The sequence below is a fragment of the Mustela lutreola genome, chromosome 11 (genome assembly GCF_030435805.1).
Source record: "Mustela lutreola isolate mMusLut2 chromosome 11, mMusLut2.pri, whole genome shotgun sequence".
In the NCBI taxonomy this organism is placed as follows: domain Eukaryota; kingdom Metazoa; phylum Chordata; class Mammalia; order Carnivora; family Mustelidae; genus Mustela; species Mustela lutreola.
In genome coordinates this window covers 97,979,725-97,998,468 of record NC_081300.1, presented here as the reverse complement: position 1 = coordinate 97,998,468, position 18,744 = coordinate 97,979,725, and the positions used below count along the sequence as shown (strand labels likewise).

The window sequence follows — 18,744 nt, the reverse complement described above, 5'->3', positions numbered from 1 at the left end:
TTTCTCCCGGTGCCACTGGGGGAAGGTGAAGCGTCACAGAGAGCCTCCGACTTCCAAGAATTCTAACACTCAGTGCTTCCTGACCCCCAACCAGCTGCTACGGTTACAGATGCTCAAGGGATGAAGCCAACAGGGCGAAATGGGCCCAGCTCTGTTCCATGAGCTACAAAGTAGCCATAGATAACATGAGAGCTGCACCTTGGAGCCCAAGATCCTGCAGAAGAAGGTCTGGCTGTTCTTCCCAAGGTGGAAGAAAACAGCGGCTCCAGCAAAGAACCAAATGAATTCTTTGAGTCAGTAAAAGAGATTCCAACTTGCTAGTCAATGAGGTAGTGATTCTTCTGAACAGCCTGTGAGGGCAGAAGCCAGCAGCGTGGGAAGACTGCCAGGGAGATGAAGCACGTGCTGGGAGGTGCAGGCCCGACGGGGATCCGGCTGCTAAGCTGCTGTGTGACGCTCGGGCCGCCCTCGCCCTCGCTGGGCCTCGCTAGTCCTGCTTGTTTTGTAATCTTAGTTCTATTTATTTATTAAATAGGTGAAACATTTACACGGTTCAAACTTCAAAAGGTACAAGATTCTCGAGTAAAACATCTCCCTCCACGACTGTCTTCCAGAAGGAACCAGTTATCAGTTTCTTAGGAAACTTCCAGAAATATTTTACAAAAGCACAAACGAGCACACACAGCCTTCTGTGTTTGTTCCTACTTTTCACATAAATAACTGCATATACTATATGCCCTGTTCTGTATCTTGCTTTGTTTTGTTTCTCACTTAGCAATATCCTTCGGTTACAGCTAATGTAAAATGTGTTCACTCTTTTTTATGGCTGCATACCATGTCATTGTGGGAACGCACCCAATGTATTTAACCAGCCCCTCCAGATGGACATTCAGGTAGCTTCCAGTGATTTGCTACTGCAGGGTTGCAATGAAAACCTCAAATATAGCTTAATGTGCATATACACAGTCTCCCTGAATGTTATGTTCCCAGATGTGGAGCTGATGAGTTACAGAGTATACACATTTGTAATTTTGCTGGACAATACCAAATCACCTTTTTGAGAAAGTGACCCAACACAGCCATCACCAGTGTGTAAAAGTCTCAACTCCCCCACTTATGGAGCTGAGGGTCCTGGAGTCTCCCCAAGTTCTACTGGCCAGAGGACGATACTGTCTTGATGTGGTATAGTCAGGGCAGAAATCAGAAATCAGGGGTCCACAGGCCAAATGTGCCTTACACAATTTATTATTAATTCAACATCACAGCATTTCTTAAATTGAACCAAGTCTAAAAAATCAAATTCTCATTTAAAAAAAAAAATACTTCTCATTAAAAAAAAAAAAAAATCAAACTGTCAACTGTAAGCTTGCATTCCTACAGGGCAATAAGCAGCAGTCCCTAATCCGCAGCAGCCTGCCCCACCCCATGCTCAAACTCTCCAAGGAGCCATAATCCCCACCACTCCCTACTGTGCTCCCAACCAGGAGTGTGAGTTTCAGTTACCTCTCATCATTCTACCTGCAGTGCGCTTTCCTTGTCGTAGAGAAACAGTCCTCTAAAACCATGTACTTCTCAGAAAGTAAGAGGGAAAAAGAGAGCTAATGTAACAGAAAATCGCTAATTCCAGTTTCATTTCTGCCCTTCGTCCTTTTGGCAATAGAACCAACCCCAACCCCCGCCCCGCCAGAAAAAAACTTGGGCTGCGCACAAGGCCAGATATGATTTTCCTGAGTCTCCCTGCAGCCAACCACAGGACTCAGGTCCAGGCTCAGGGACATAAGCTGAGCGATATGCACAATTCCCAGGTCACATCCCTTGGAAAGGAAATTTCCCAGGGTGCCTGGCTGGCTGTCAGAAGAGCATGCGACTCTCGATCTCGGGTTGAGTGTTCAAGCCCCGTGTGGGGTGTAGCGCTTACTTAAATAGATGAAACTCTGAAAAGGAAATCCCCCACACTCTACGTCCTATTTCATGCCCCCTTCCTCCATGGAATGTGTGGGGAATGAGACAAACTCACCACGGGATACAGACCCCACCCGAGGGGATGAGAGGTAAGGAACCCCTCAATCCCAGGATGACCTCGAAGGTCAGAGCAACTGCCTACCCGGACCTCTCGCCTAACTTAGGATGGTTACATGAGAAAGAAAAAACTCCTGGTTTTTGTTCCTTGGTTGAGCCACCGGACTTCGGAGTCTCCATGATTTGGCCGTTTCTCCTGCTCCCATAGACAGAGAGGAGAGAAAGCCTGTTTCGCAGCGAATGGGAATAATATTCTGAAGGATCAAACGTGCAAACATCCAGCCTGCTTTACCATTTCCGGTGCCTGCCCGGCTCTGCTGGCCCCCGAGACTGTGGAGCGTGGGTCCATCCCTAGGCTCGTGCACTGACTTCCTGGTCGGTGGGGGCCTCCCGGGACTACCCAAAGTCCCATATCCACATTCAATTACAAATTAAAGGACTTCACTTCAAAACAGAAAAAGCTGAATTATTTGATAATTAATGTTGACACAACTGATGTACTCCTGGGATTTAAATATAGAGAACTACACAATTCACCCTAACACTATGATCAATTCCAAATATCAAATATTTAGTCAGAAATCACAGATGTACCAGATGAAAACGTGGGTGATATTTTTTACAATGGTGGAGAGGAGAAGGCCTAACTCAACCCAAGTCCACAGCCCAATCCCAACAACCTCCAACCCCAACTATGTCAAAACAGAAGAATCTCCAAAAAAAGAAGCTGTTAGCGGTGGTGACCTCTGTGAATGGACATGGCCTCAGCAACTGACTTTTCCTTTTTATTTTATGCCCTTGTATAACATGTGTCTGTATTACTCTTAAAATTGTTTCAACCACAATTATGCTGTTATAATAGATTTTCAAATGAAATTAATGTCCATCGACAGAACGGGTAAACAGCAATATATTCATATAAGGCAAATACTCCACAGCAGGAGTCCTCAAACCCAGATAATCTATATCCCAGGTTTTGCTGACTATATAGTTTTTGTTACATATTTGTTTTGTTGGAGTTTCTTACAACCCTTCACAAAAATTAAAAACCACTCTTAGCTCACGAGGTCACAGTTTGCCAGCCTCTGCTCTGTCGAGCAAGGAGAATGAATGGGCCACAGCTATGTAACACAGTGGCTGGATCTCAGAGATGTAAATTGCAGCAACAGAGCCCCCCTGCATGATTTATTTCACATCTCTGAAGTTCAAAAACAGGCAAAGGTGATCTATGTGGTTAGACATCAAAGAGTGGGCACCCAGGGCTGGCGAGAGGGCACCACAGTAGTTAGGAGCAGATGCCAGAGGCTTCTGGGGGACTGGACACACCCACGTGTCAGTCTGTAAGTGATGGAGCTGGATGCCTGTGCTCCATGCACTTTTCTGAATACACATCATAGTTCAACAACAACAACAACAAAATTAAGGGTACCTGGGTGGCTCAGTCGGTTAAGCGTCGGCCATTGGTTGAGGTTATGATCTTAGGGTCCTGGGATCAAGCCATGCACTGGGCTCCCCATTCAGCAGGAAGTCTGCTTTTCCCTCTCCCTCTGCTCCTCGAGCACAACCCCCCCAACTTGTGCTCTCTGCTCTCTCAAATAAATAAAATTTTTTAAAAAAAATTTTTTTTAATGCATTTCACAGAGAAAGATCCGAGTTTTCATGTGCCCGTGTGGGAATACATGCATTCACACAAGGAAAAGGAACCAGAGAGGAATATACCAAGACACCATTTTCGGCTATCTTCAGGAATTGGGAGATTGGATGATTTTTATTTTCTTCCTTCTACTTTGCTGCAGTTTCTAAGTTTCTACGATGAATGCAGATGGCCTTTACAATCAAAGGGGGGACAGAAACCAGACTGGAAAGATAAATTTAGTCACTTACCATCATGTTTTGAGAATAAGGGGTACACTTTCTATTAAAAGGGGAGATGTGCTTGTCATGGAGCAAGTGTGCCCTGCTTCACTCTCCTGTTCCCCAGAGACCCCCACAGACCCAGGCTGGGAATGACCGACAATCTTCTTCCTACCGGAGTCAGCTCACTGCTGCAACATTCCTGCACCACTCAACTGAGTAGTTTGTGCAAACTGTGGACATTCCCCAGCCTGGGGAAAGCTGCTCCTTCCCAGCTCCCACTCCAGTAGCCACCACTGGAGTCCTGATCAGGCACTTGTGAAGGCACACCCGGCTGCTGGGCCTGCTACCCCACCTGTCAGAATGGCCCAACTGCTTTGCATGGGCCCCTCCGGGCTACGACAGCTCCACCAAAGCACCATCCCCTCTCTGACTCCCCAGGGCCTGTCTAGCAGAGTAGACAGAATAATGGCCCCCAAAGTGCCCACATCCTAATTCCCAGAACCTATGAATGCTACTTTACATGACCAAAGGGATTTTGCAGATGTAGTTAAAGATGTTGAAGTGGAGAGATTACTCTGGATTATCCAGGAATGCCCACAAGGGTCCTCCTAAAAGGGAGGCAGGAGTGCCCAAGTCAGAGAGAGGTGAGAATGGAAGCAGAGGTCAGACAGATGTGCTCTGGAGATGGAGGAACGAGGCATGTGCCCAGGAAAATGGAGGCATCTCTGGAAATTGGAAAAAGCAAAAAAAAAAAAAAAATCTAAAAAACAGATTCTCCCCCAGAGCCTCCAGGAGGAAGGCAGCCCTGCTGACACCTTGATTCGAGCTCTTAAGACCCACATAAGACAATGAACATGTACTCTGTTTAGCTACAATGTTGGTGATAATCTGTTAGAGCAACTATAGGAAACTAGTACACGAGACAGGAGTCCCCAAACAGTGGCCCTGGGCCACGTCTGGGGCGAACCTACCCCACAGTTCCCTGAAACGGGTCATCCCATCTCCCCATAAAGCATTAATACACCCACAAATTTGCATCAAGATTACATGTCCCAGGCCACCTCGTGTAACTGGAAGGGACACCAACATCCCTTTTGGCATACCAAACATCTGACTTCTGGTTTGCGGCCTATGCCTCTGTGCCCTTACCTCAGAGGGACACCAGCTTCGAAAATGATCCTGAAACCGTTCAGCCCTCCCTTCTTCAGTCACGTACTGAGCGGGGACCAAGGGTTGGGAGACCTCAGAGGGACACCGGCTTCGAAAACGATCCTGAAACCGTTCGGCCCTCCCTTCTTCAGTCAGGTACTGAGCGGGGACCAAGGGTTGGGAGCTGTCCTAGGTGCTGAAGCTACACAGGGAACAGACTCCAGAGGGCCAGGAGTTTGGTCTGCGAACAAACAGACCGTTCTTGCTAAGTGCCAGGCACTTTACAGGTAAGAACTTACTTTACAGGTAAGAACTTACCACTGACTTGCTGAGGACAACTGTCGCCCTTACTACGCCTACTGTACAAACGAGGAAACTGAGGCCCAGAAAGGTGAGACGGCTTGCGCAACGACCCAAGGAGTCTGCTCCATCCACCTCCCTACGCCGCAGGGCAGGAAAGGACCAGCTCACGTCAAGCTCTCCTTCTGTTAGGTGAAGCAGAGGGTACGGAGACACGACAGACTGACCTCAAGCCGGGGACATCAGTGTCCCCACAGACGTAAGACTGCTCCCCCCCCCCCCCCTGCAAACCAGGGGATAACACACAAGAGCTGACTGAGTTGTTTAGCTGAGGAGCGAAAGAATAGTTCTAAGTGGAAAACTGCTGGGTAAAAGCTTCCCCTGCTGTGAGCTATTCAATTCACTCATTAAGGATGAAACAGACTCCAATCCACTCAGTCCCTGAGGGGCCCCAGAAACCAGTTGACAGCAGAGTGGTAGGGCACCAGGCCCTGCAAGGGGCTTCCCAATAGACAGTCTGCCTCCCAGGGCTCCTCCCTGACCTCTTGGCTGGATGCAGGGGTCAGGAAGTCAAATGCCTGCAGGGACCAGACTGCAACCATAAGTGAGCAGAGCAGCCCGTGCACTCGGCTTGCATATTAAATACACAGGAACGATCTCCACTTCAATGAAGATGTTCTCTTCTCTTGTTCTCTGAACACATAACCCTCTGGAATTCTCTCCCATTTTCTTACGGCGTCTGAGAAACACTGTCTGCCATAAGAGAAACGAGGTTCGGGAGATTATACGTGGTGACTGGCAGCCGTGGCACATGTGGACGAGAGGAGGCGATGGCCCCAGTGGTAAAGCGCTGAGCCCACGTCTAGTCTAAAGGGGGCGTGCCCCCATCAGCTCCATTCCCGGAGTCTGTGTCCACATGGGGATGCGAGGCCAACAGCGCTAGCCACCTCTGTGTCAAGACAGACCGACATCCGATGCTTACGAGCAGCACTCCAGTATTTCGCAATCGCCCTGCTTTTCCCAGGTGCTCCTCAAGCAAAACAGAAACTATCCGTCAGCCAGAGTCAGCATCATTTTGCAACTTTTCCTTGAGAAAAATAAGGGCCATGATTACAGAAACAAATTCCAGTGTCTAGGAGCAGACAGGACCCTTCCTCCCCAGCCTCCCTCTGGTTGGACGAACCCTCCGTTCAGCCTCCATACATTCTGGATATTCTGAAACCAGAGAGGGAGCAGAAGGCGAGCTGGGGACAAAGCACAAGCTGCCACCCCACAAACCATCGCTCCCAGGTGGGACATGTGTGACATTCCTCAGGCACTCCCGCCTGCCATGAAGCAAGGGAAGGAAAAACAACACAGTCCTGCAAGACGTGAGTCTCTCTCAGTTTATAAAATGTGTTAGCTAGGGCGCCTGGGTGGCTCAGTCAGTTAAGCGTCTGCCTTTAGCTCAGGTCATGATCCTGGGGTCCTGGGACCGAGCCCTGCATCGGGCTCTGTGCTCAATGGGGAGGCCTGCTTCTCCCTCTCCCGCTGCCTGCCACTCCCCCTGTTTGTGCTCTCTCTCTGCCAAATACATAAGTAAAATCTTTAAATAAATAAATGAAAATAAAAACTACATCAAAATGGCTGTACTTTCATGGAATGTCATTCTTCCAATAAAATCCACTTGGTAACCACACTGCTAATGATGATTTGATTTTCCAACTATCATGGGGCATTGCATACTGATAAATTCAGGTAACATATCGTGAAAATATCAGAGGGTCTAGAAAACACAGTCATTTTATATATATGTATGTATATATATATATATATATATATATATATATATATAAAATTTTCACTTCTTCAACAAATAGCACCAATAAGCAGCACTTCCATCTTTTCAGCTAAGTATTAAAGTCTGCTCCACCAGACCCTTAAACCAGACAAAGACCACCTGGTACACGGTCCCATTCTAGGCACTAGGCAAGAAGCAAGAGGAAGGTAATAAGTGCATTTCAGATCCACCAAAACTGACCTATCGCTCTGGGGAGAACCACTGTGAATTTTCTGGGAGTCAATCAAAAGTGACCTGAGAAGGTCTGTCTTGTATCTGCCTTTTACATCATTTTGTAGAAGAAACAGAAAATGGACAATGAACACACTCTAGAATGTAAGACCTATCTTTGCCCTAAAACACCGGGGCCAGAAACCCCTCACTGGGGTTGGTATTAGTGTTCTCCAGAGGAAAAACCGGAAGGAGATATACAGAAAGGGATTTATCACAAGAGATCGGCTCACTTGATTGTGGAGACTGAGAACTACCTCAGTCACCGTCAGCAAGCCAGAGGCCCAGAGAAGTGGCTGGTGTGGTTCTGGTCCAAGCCCAAAAGTCTGGGAACCAGAGGAGCCAATTCTGTTAAGTCCCAGGTTGAGTCCAGACAGTTGAGAACAACCAGTGTCCCTGGGCAGAAAACGATGGTTGCTCCAGCTCAAGCAGAGAGGGTGAATTCAGACCCTCACGGGTGAAATGATGCCCGGCCACGCTGGGGAGGTTCAAGTGTTCAAATGTTAATCTCTTCCAGAAACACCCTCACAGACACATCCAAAAGAAGCTTCACCAGCTGTCAGGGCATCCCACAGCCTCAGCCAAGGGGACACATACATAAAGTTTGCCATCCCAGGAAACAAAGGGAAGAAATGCAGTGTCAGGAAGTTGCCAAACCTAGAAGTTCGGCCAAAGCGGAAGTTTTTGTTTGGATGCAGGCGAACGACCGCGGTAGGGAAGGCTGGGGGGTGGGACACAAGGTTATTTTAGGCGGTAAACAAGGAACATCTTTAACAATTAAACTTACGGTAATGTGAGTTAGAAGGAAATATAACAGATCAGACTGGATGAGCAGACCAGTAAGATTTACACCTGAGGGCGTAGCTACACGTGGCACATACGTTTCAAGGCAAGTAGGTGGGCTTCAAGGTAAGTATGAAGACGTCATAGCAGGGCCGGCACGCGGCGAGAAGGAACAGCAGTTTGGGAACCCCTGCGTGCAGTTCCCGGAAGGACCGACAGAGGACGTCAGCGGCCTCCATCTTGACCCTAATGTTTCATCGTTGGCGACTCCCACTAAACTCAAGGTTTAGTTGAGACCCCAGTTTGCCTCTTGGCTAAGATCAAGGAGCCTGAGGGCAGAGGATCCCCTGACGGGAACCCAAACTACTCCCTCAAACAAGAAGATTGCTCGGAGCCGGCAAGACACCCCCCCACTCGTGACTGACTCCAAGACAGGGACTGATCCGACCTTCGCACAGTCAAGCTCTGTCCCACGTTTTTCTTCCATGAACCTGAACGTCTTGTCAGCATTTTGGAGACGGTCTTTGATGAGACCCCAGTCCGTCATCATCCCCATGCCGGCCTCGCTGAAATAAACCCTTTTCTTGTTTCACCACCACTCCTGTCTCTGCCTTCTGGTTCAGTCGGCAGGGTGGGGGGGCACGTGAGCCTGGTCAGTGTGGGGCTTTCCAGAGTCAGGTGCTCTTGGAACCCTCCCTGCGTGTGTCCTGGCTGCAAGACCACTTTGAAAGAATTGCAGCTTCTAGCACTAGACTTACACAGCAGGAATTCAGTAAACACTGACCCATGGGCAAAAGCATGACGGCAAATGACCCAAGGAAACACATCCCTGGGCCCATCTCTGAGCACCGACATCCACTCTGATCTCTGTCCTAGCTCCGCCCTGGTTAACCCAATGTCTTCCATAACACAATGTCTTCTACCAATTAACCTGCATCCCTGGCTCATTCGCAAGCAAAACATCATTTCTGAGGTTCCGAGAAGTCCTCGAGGACAGTGGTGCCGCAGAGAACTCAGCCCGAAGCCACAAGGAAGGCTGGACACACCCGTCCTTTCTGGTAACACTCTGATTCTAATCTCAGCTCCTACCGGTATACACGTGCTCAGAAATCAAACGGAACCTGGACCACAGTGACAAGTCCTCGTGGGCTGCCTTCCCCCATAAACAAGGGAGATTTATACCTTCCCAGGGCTATTATCCAGGCACATTTATCTTTATTTCTGCACGTAAGTAATGGACGTGATGCCACTGCCGCCGAGTCCCAGGGGATTAATTACAGGAACCATTTACGAGGGGCTCCTCAGGCTCGGTTCACTCCTGGTTCTCAGGAGTATTTTTCAACCCAAGGAAAGAGAATTTCATTTAAAAGACCAATGGCCCGTACGAGTCGCGTCATTACTGGTTCCAATTCAACCCAGTGACAAATTTCCATTGTCCAGAAGGTTGAGGATGTTCTCGGGCTTTTCTCTAATTACTTAATCTTGAGACAATTACTGCAGCTACAGACATCAGAATCAAAAAAAAAAAAAAAACTCCATGCCAAGCAGCCCCGTGCCTAAGAGGTGGGCCCACTCTGAAACGCACCATTCGCTCAACAGATTTTTACCAGACAACTTATTTTATGCCGAGCACTCAGGTTCCAAAACAAACGAGGAATCCACTCCCACGGAGCTTTAACATCAACAAGTGGAAAATTAAGATAATCTCAGGTGCACCTGGCTGGCTGCAGGCTGGAGCATGTGAGTCTTGGTTTCAGGACCCCGAGTTCAAGCCCCAGGTTGAGTGCAGAGATTACTTAAAAAAAATAAAAACAAGGTGCGCCTAGGAGGATCTGTTGGTTAAGCGTCTGCCTTCAGCTCAGGCCATGACCTTGGGGTCTAGAGATAGGGCCCCACGGGGCTCCCTCCTCAGTGGGGAGTCTGCTTCTCCCTTTCCCTCTGCCCCTCCGCCCCACGTGTGCCCTCTCTCAAACTCTCTCTCTCAAATAAATAAAATCCTAAAAAAAAATTTTTTTTAAATTCAAGAATTTTTTTTAAAAAAGGTAATTTCAGAAAGTGGACTGCAAAGAAGGCAATCAAACAGGACAAGAGAGGTGACAGCGTGCAGGCAAGCAAGAGGCTTTGCCTAAGCACGGGACAGCTTCTGCAGCCACCCTCCCAGCACACAGCGGGCCTCCGTTCCAAAGGGCCCCAGCATCCCTGCCGATCAGTCAACACCCACAGCATGTGTTGGTTATGGATATGAATATGGCCCCCAGCCTGGATAAATCTTGCCCCCCCCGGAGCTTGCCAAGGCTGACTCCCTCTCCCCATGTAGAACTCAAATTAAATGTCACCGTCCAGAGAGGCCTGTGGCTCTGGAGGCTCTTGGGGTAAACCATCCGGCCTCTGATGGCCACACATGTTCCTTGTGGCCACGTCACTCCAGGCTCTGCCAGGGTCACAAACACTTGTGATGGGATTGAGGGCTTACCCGCGTAAGCCAGGATAACCTCCCCAACTCAAAATCTTTAACTTAATCACATCGATAAAGTCTCTGTTGGGTAAAGGAACAGTCATAGGTCCCGGGAAAGAGAATCATCCTGGAAGAGAGGAGGGATGATTCAGTCACCAAACCCCCGCCCCCAGCACCCAAGAAAGCAGATCCAGACCCTGGCAACACAGCATCGCCCTGGAGCACCCCACACACCCCCACAGCTTCCACCCGCAGGTCCGGTAGTGCCCCACCTGGTGGAGGTGCCAAACCCAGAAACACTGAACCCCTGCATGTTTAGAGAAGCAAGAGCAGAGATCAAATAGGGCAGACAAAAGCCAGTTGGGTTCTCTCTCCACCGACCTTTGGCAAAAATGGGGAGCCTCTGGATATAAAGGGCAGAAGTAGAATGTTGAACCATGTGAAATTACTGCTATTTGACCAATTTTTTACCTCCAGAAACTGCAGCTTCTAATTAACCGCAGGCCTGCTGATGACAAAGATCTCCCAACTTCTGTCCTAAAAGCCTCTTGTCATGACTGCTGCCAAGACGCGGTAATCCCTGCACAAAAGAGTGTCCAGTCCTCTAACCTGCTCCCCTGAGGAGAACAGACAAGTTGCCCAGAAGAGGTGAAACAAAGCTAAATGAGCAGTCCTCCGTAGCCGCGGACTGACGGCACAATCTAGCAGGCTCCCTCTGCATTTTCCCCTTTTGGAAAGGTTAGAGGGTGTCATCCTTCAGCAGAGGCGGGGGCAAGCCTTTTCTCTAAGGAATCAGGTAGGATGGGGGCGCCTGGGTGGCTCAGAAGGTTAAGCCTCTGCCTTCAGCTCAGGTCGTGATCAGGTCCTGGGATTGAGCCCTGCATCGGGCTCTCTGCTAGGCAGGGAGCCTGCTTCCTCCTCTCTCTCTGCCTGCCTCTCCGCCTACTTGTGATCTCTCTCTCTCTGTCAAATAAATAAATAAAATCTTAAAAAAAAAAATCAGCTGGAAATACTCTAGACTTTGCATGCCACATCTGTTCAACTCTGCCTTGGTAGCTTGGTAAGCAAGTGCAGATCATAGGCCAATGAATGGGCATGCCTATATTCCAATAAAACTTTATTTACAGGAATGCCTGGGTGGCTCAGTCGGTTAAGCGGCTGCCTTCGGGTTAGGTCATAATCTCAGTGTCCTGGGATCAAATCCCATATCGGGCTCCTTGCTCCACAGGGATCCTGCTTCTCCCTCTGCCTCTACTGGCCACTCAGCCTGCCTGTACTCTCTCTACCTCTCTGACAAATAAATAAATAAAATCTTTTAAAAAAAAAAAAAAAACTTTATTTACAAAAACAGGCCGGGGGCCAGTTTGGGTCTACCTCAGTCCTAAATAAAGTTTTTGTCTTCAACATAATGGACAATAAAACCCGAAAACAAGGGGCGCCTGGGTGGCTCAGTGGGTTAAAGCCTCTGCCTTTGGCCCAGGTCATGGTCTCAGGGTTCTGGGATCGAGCCCCGCATCGGGCTCTCTGCTCAGCAGGGAGCCCGCTTCCTCCTCTCTCTCTGCCTGCCTCTCTGCCTATTTGTGATCTCTGTCTGTCAAATAAATAAATAAATTCTTTAAAAAAAAAAAAAAAACCTGAAAACAAGCTCTGAGGCCACTCCACATGCCTGACCTTCCTTAAAACACAGCTGATGCTCTTGCATTCCCTTCTGTGAGCTTGTATTCAGTGTCTGCGGATCCTGGGGACTAACACACCCCTTCTTTTAGAAACTCCATTGTGATTTCAAACCACCTCCTCATTTCCTAGCGTGGCTGTCAGAGAAAAGAGAGCGGCAGATTCCTGAAGCTGGCATCCGCCCCTTGCTGTTGGAAGCTAGTCATTTTTCTGCGGCAGCAAGATCTCCTGGGTTCGATGACAGGTGCCAGGACATGAATGAACTGACTGACCCAGAATCACTTCTGTGAAATCCAAGACAAGAGAAACTCAAATGCAGCTTTAAAAACATACACAGAGGGGCGCCTGGGTGGCTCAGTCCTTAAGCGGCTGCCTTCCGCTCGGGTCATGATCCCGGGGTCCTGGGATCAAGCCCTGCATTGGGCTCCCTGCTGGGTGGGAAGCCTGATTCTCCCTCTCCCACTCCCCCTGCTTGTGTTCCCTCTCTCTCTCTTTCTCTGTGTGTGTGTGTGTGTGTGTCTCCCTGTCAAATAAATAAATAAAATCTTTATACACACACACACGCACAAATATACAATTGGATGACTTGAAACTCAGCGATTCAGGTTGACAACAGAAGCCTAAAACGGGTCCCAGATACATCTACTAATTGTTCCCCAGCATTAATCCTTGTTCCGTCACATTCGCGATCACTCCCGGTGACAACGTCAGCCAGAACATGGGCTTCCAGAAGCATCTTTTTCATCTTTACTTGCTGAAAGATGTTATGTTTCCCTCAGATAGATCTACTCTCAAGAACATCTCACCCCACCTGCGTTCAAACCACTGCGTAAGATAAAAATAAACAAGACAAAAAGGGAGAAGGGTGAGACCTTGCTCCGGGCCCCCAGTGCCCGCCGGCCAGCCTCCGAGGTCCCGACTCCAGGACGCACGCAAGGTGGACTGTTTCCACTAATTGTCGAACAAGAGAAGACCCTCTAATATCATGAAGCTGAACCTAAGGGAGCAATTATTAGGAGATAAAAAGAAAAGGCATCTGTATGCAGGAGGATAAATTTGCACACTTTTCCATTTCATTAGGAGAGTCTTCTGTGGATTTTTGACAGTCACCTTGAACTGAATCAGAGAGAGAACTGATAATTGCCTGAAGCCTACAGCACAGCCATGCCGCCCCCGTGGGCAACTGGGGCTTCACAGCCTACGCACACACACTCACACACTCGCAATCCCACACCTAGTCACTCACACACACCCCCACACTCACACTCACAAAGTGTGCTCTGCAAGCTGCCGGCCTCCCCCCCACACCCCCGGCGCTCTGAGCTAGGCCACACGGGGAACTCTGCACCCCCGCTGGCACGCAAAACAACGGGCTCACCTGCTCCCCGCTCCCGCGTGTTCTACCAAATCAAAGAGGATGAGGACTCCCTGTCCATTCCTTGCCACAGTCCGCATCACTTAGGAGGCTGTGTGAGCACATTCCCCAGCCCCAGGACAGGAGTCAATGCGCGTAAACAGGAGTCCCTCTCCGCCAGTCCTCTGCAGTGACGGGTCAGGAGGCCTCCCCCAGCCAGGCTGTCCGTTCGCTTGGCTGGCAAACAAAATGAACACACTTAAAAGCAAAAACCGCAAGGAAACTTGTCTTTTGCTGCTTCTTGGAGCCGCCCGTCTAACCTTAGCACAGAACCTGGTCTAAGGGCCTTTCAGAAATTCTCCTGAAGATGCCCCCTGGTATCGCCCCTTCCTCCCAAATTTGCTCCTGCTTTCCCGCTCCCTCTCCTTCCCCTATGTCCCTCAAGCCCCTGCTGTGGGCTGAGACCCGAAGCAAGGAGGAATGGAAAGTTACAGGAGAGCCACAGCGCGAGCAGACAGGTTCAGATCCCAGCCTTCTCGGCTGGGTGGCCTTGAGCACATCCTTTTATCTTTGGGGGGGGGGGGCTCTAGAACGGAGGGAATAATCAACTCCAGGAGGTTCCTGTGAGGAGAGAAAATGAAGTGATGGAAGAAACATGCTTGGCACCATCTTCCATAAATGGTCATTATTGTGATGTGATTTGATTTAGCACATTGTAGACAAGAAACCAGCCACTCCTTGTCACGGACTGTGCGCAGGGCCAGGCCCTCGCACGCGCTCTGTAACGGTGAACTTGAACAGTTGATCTACTACCGCAGGGTCACAGCTATCCTAAGAGGACGGCCACTGTGCTGAGGGAGCACACGGGCAGAGGTTTAATCCATCTGTGGAGGGGGTCAGAGGCGGCCTCCACCGGGGGGCATTTCCCAGCCAAGCTCCTCGGCAATGACAGATGGATTCTTCAAACTCAGACAGCTCACACTCGCATCTCCCATCTCACAGGGGAGGCAGGCTGCTCCCTCCCAGCTCCACGGGGCTCCAGACACAGAGCACGCGAGTTTGGGGGGGCTGCCTTCATCTTCTGGTTAACCCCTCCGCGTTCTTAGGAATGCCAGTATTTTACAGCCATCCCCGAGGCCGGGATGGAATCAGATAACACATTTTAAGAACATTGTAGCCGACGAAAGCTCTTCCAGAGAGTGCACCCAGGGTCCAGGAGGACTTTGGGAGCTTACTGCCTGGGACACAGACAGAAGGGCTGCAAGCAGAAACCCAGAGGCAAACAGTCGGGGAGACGGGTCCCCAGCGATGGGCAGGTACATCTCTGTGCCTCCACAGGGGGGCAGGATAGAAACAATCACCCTGAAATAAAGTTCAGCTCCACAAAATCGTTCAGAAGCCTTCCCGGGCTCCTGGCCATTCTGAAAAGTAGTTCTATGAGGGGTTAAACTATTGGGGCCATTCTGGGAGTCACGCATATAATCCCAGCATGGAATCCGCCTGTGCTGCTCAGAAGTCCTCCTTGTGCTGTGCCACCTGTCCCCAGCCGTAGCTGATGGGACCAGCACCGACTATCCTGACTGCAGGCCAGACCATCAGATTCCCTCTCCCAGGCCTGTGGTGCTAGGAACCAGAGACAGAGTGTTGGTCTCTGTGGTGGGCTGCAACAAACGTGTGTAAAGGAGGAAGCTATGAGGCGACCATATCCCACCCCGGGGGCTGGAGAATTGGGGGAAGGCTTTCCCTAGAGAGGAAAAGAAAGCAAGTGTGCAGAAGAAGCATGGCAAAGAGAAGAGACGAGGGATTCTGGGGACTCCCCGCTTCCCTTCCGAGGTCCAGCTGGCTGCATTCTACCCTGTGGTTTCCTGAGGCTCATTTTGGCTTGCCTTGGTTTCCATTCCCTACCACCCAAGAGAATTCCTTCCAACTGTGGCCAGTCAACAGTGGGAACTCCCATCTCATTAGGCAGTCGGTGCACCGGCTGTCAGAAGAATGCCTCTCTGTAAGGCCACACAAATAACTCTCCTAATTAGGTAGCGGGTTGAATTTAGCAGGCCTTAGAAATCCTTCCAGCTCCAAATTTCAGAAACCTTGAGATAATACAGAAAGGCCTTAGACCGGGGGCACCTGGCTGCCTCGATTGGGAGAGCATGCCGCTCTTGATCTTGGGGTCCCAAAGCAAGCCCGACATTGGGCATAGAGATGACTTAACAAATAAAGGTGTTCTGACTGCTGTTGCTGTTTTTTTGCTTTGTTTCACCCACCTATTATTTTTTTTAAATTTTTTATAAACATATATTTTTATCCCCAGGGGTACAGGTCTGTGAATCGCCAGGTTGACACACTTCACAGCACTCACCATAGCACATACCCTCCCCAGTGTCCATAACCCCACCCCCTTCTCCCAACCCCCCTCCCCCCAGCAACCCTCAGTTTGTTTTGTGAGATTAAGAGTCACTTATGGTTTGTCTCCCTCCCAATTCCATCTTGTTTCATTGATTCTTCTCCTACCCACTTAAGCCCCCATGTTGCATCACCACTTCCTCATATCAGGGAGATCATATGATAGTTGTCTTTCTCTGCTTGACTTATTTCGCTAAGCATGATACGCTCTAGTTCCATCCATGTTGTCGCAAATGGCAAGATTTCATTTCTTTTGATGGCTGCATAGTATTCCATTGTGTATATATACCACATCTTCTTGATCCATTCATCTGTGGATGGACATCTAAAAAATATGGAACGCTTCAGGAATTTGCGTGTCATCCTTGCGCAGGGGCCATGCTAATCTTCTCTGTATCATTCCAATTTTAGTATATGTGCTGCCGAAGCGAGCACCCCACCTATTATTTTTAACTGGAATTGTTAACATTATAAAAAATCAAGAGGTTTCACATGAAAATCCAAAAGTATGGCCTTTCTGGGTAAATCAGCTCTGACAAGGCCAGGCCCACGTTCCTCCCATGATCCAATCCCCTGGGGCTGAGCTGTCGCCATCTTTTATCTGGAGCGTGGAGACAGCAGCGTGCCACAGACCACTCCACTCCCTACTGCCCCATCAACCCTGAGTCTGGGTATCTACGGCCTCATCAAGCCTGCAGTCTGTTGCTTTTCCTACAGTTAGGTTTCTCTGTACCCGAGTTCCTATCAAAAGAAGAATTAAAAGATAAGCCGGGTACAGCAAATTTCTTACACTCGGCCTGATTCCCTCCAGCAAATCTTTATTCCCTAAGCCCTGCAGGCATCTCTGTTTGCAATCCCTGGTTTAAAGGCTCAGATAACTGCTTCCAGCAAGGGACCCGGGGACATTTGCATCTCAAGGCCCATCTCCGATGAAAAATCTCAAGTCATAAAATCCAGTTCCAACCAGCTCTCCTTGTCTAACATGCTTTTTCACAGTATTTAATATTGAATTTTAAAACTAGCCTGGTTCTGCCCAAATTAAAGCTACTCTTTGATATTTCCAAAACTACTCTCACTTTCTCAGCCAGGTGCACCACGGGTGAAGCGCTCTGTGTCACTGAACCCTGAAACTGCCCGGCCAGGCCCAGGAAGACACCTGCGCCCTACTGAAATCGGGGGAGACTGGCAGCGTGGGATTATAGAAATCAGAAGGGGGCTCCCCCTCACTCCTGAGCATTGCTACTGCACTTAGTACTCAGTGGTTGTTGGAAATGGTCTCTTCTTTGTAGACGGAGAAATCTCATTAAATGTTACTACGAAATCAAATAAGGAGATAGAGGCATTGGAGTAGGAAATGCTGAAGGTCATCTTGGGAGCTGTTGGCGAGTCATGGTGTTCTTCGGGGAATGGATGGAGACCCCGGTTTCTGCGAAGTGAAGGGTGGGGACAGCCGTGGCCGCTCTCCCAGCAGAACTTCAGCGGGCTCTGCGGGATCCTGAGTGCTGGCTGGTGTTTTGAACTGTGCCTTCTCGGTAACCACTGTATCTGTCCACTTGGCGTCCACTCAGGACAGCACCGCTGACATTCACTACAGTTTCTTAGTTTCTATATATTCCATGCTCTGGATCTGGGAGTCCTACAAACCCCCAAGGGAGAGGCTGCCCCTCCCCCAGGCCAGCTGACTCCCACAGAGAATCACAACCCGCCCAGAAGCACCCCTTTCCCACCCAAACTAACCAGTACCAGGTCTATATGCCCACCCACCTCCTCGTCTGCCACAGAATACTGTCCCTGCCCTAAATAACCCGGACACCAGGTGCCAGGCCACAAGAGGCCCCCAAGATCTCTTCCAACTAGCCAAGGCTAAGTGGTCGACTCTGCCGTCTTGCCTTTCCCATGGAAACCTACTAAAGGCTTGGCCTAGGCTTCCTCCTTGTTCCTGTCTGCCTGCTGAGCACCCTGGCGCTTCTCCTGCTCCCGCAAGGGATGTGGCAAGCCCCTGTCGGGGGCCCGGGACTGTACTCAACACATCTCTTCTGAGCCTTGTCTTTGTCTCTTCCCAGGGCCCCACTGATTCCGTGACCACACCACACCCAACACCTACATTCTTAGGAAGAGACAGAACGGCGTTTTTGAAATGTAAATCGTGGGCTCCCTGGGCCCAGTGTGTCCTCCTGCTCCCAGCTCCTCTCCCTTCCAGTGCTCTGGGCCTTCTGTGTTCACTGCCTCGGGGAAGGAGGGACCCAGAGACAGCTGAAAAAAAGAAGGGACGCTTGGCTTTTGAGTTTCAAAAGCCTGAGCCTCTTGGGGCGCACTAAGTGCTCCAGTGTTTAGACAGAAGATTTGAAGGAATAGGTAATGAGCAGGAGCAAAGCTTCCCTCCTGGAGACTGCACACGTCCCCCAAAGTCGGGGGCAGGAGAGCGGAAGGGGACAGGGCGAGGGTGGGAAATCAGGAGGGCCCCACACCAGGGCATGTGAGGCTCCAGAGAAGGTCTGACAAGCACAAGATAGAACTTCAAGGTAACTATATTCACCTAAAGCCAAAGGACCCGATATTTTCCTTACACAGTGGGGAGTTACTGTGAGCGAATGAGCCAGCTTCCTACAGGCTCCCGAAATACCCAGATTCCTCTCACCCAGACCCCCCTCCTGTGGCGGGCTTGGAGCTGCACCACCAAGATCTGCCCCCTCCGGGTGG

General features: G+C 49.7%; 1 protein-coding gene and 1 non-coding gene across 2 annotated transcripts in view; both read right to left on the bottom strand.

Annotated features, from left to right (window-relative positions):
- The window catches only part of TMEM132B (transmembrane protein 132B), a 347,237-nt gene that overhangs the window by 272,738 nt on the left and 55,755 nt on the right, over positions 1 to 18,744 (bottom strand). The window lies entirely within an intron of this gene.
- Positions 16,373 to 16,479, bottom strand: LOC131811937 (U6 spliceosomal RNA). Its single transcript, XR_009346177.1, has one exon. It is a non-coding gene; the product is annotated as a U6 spliceosomal RNA (small nuclear RNA).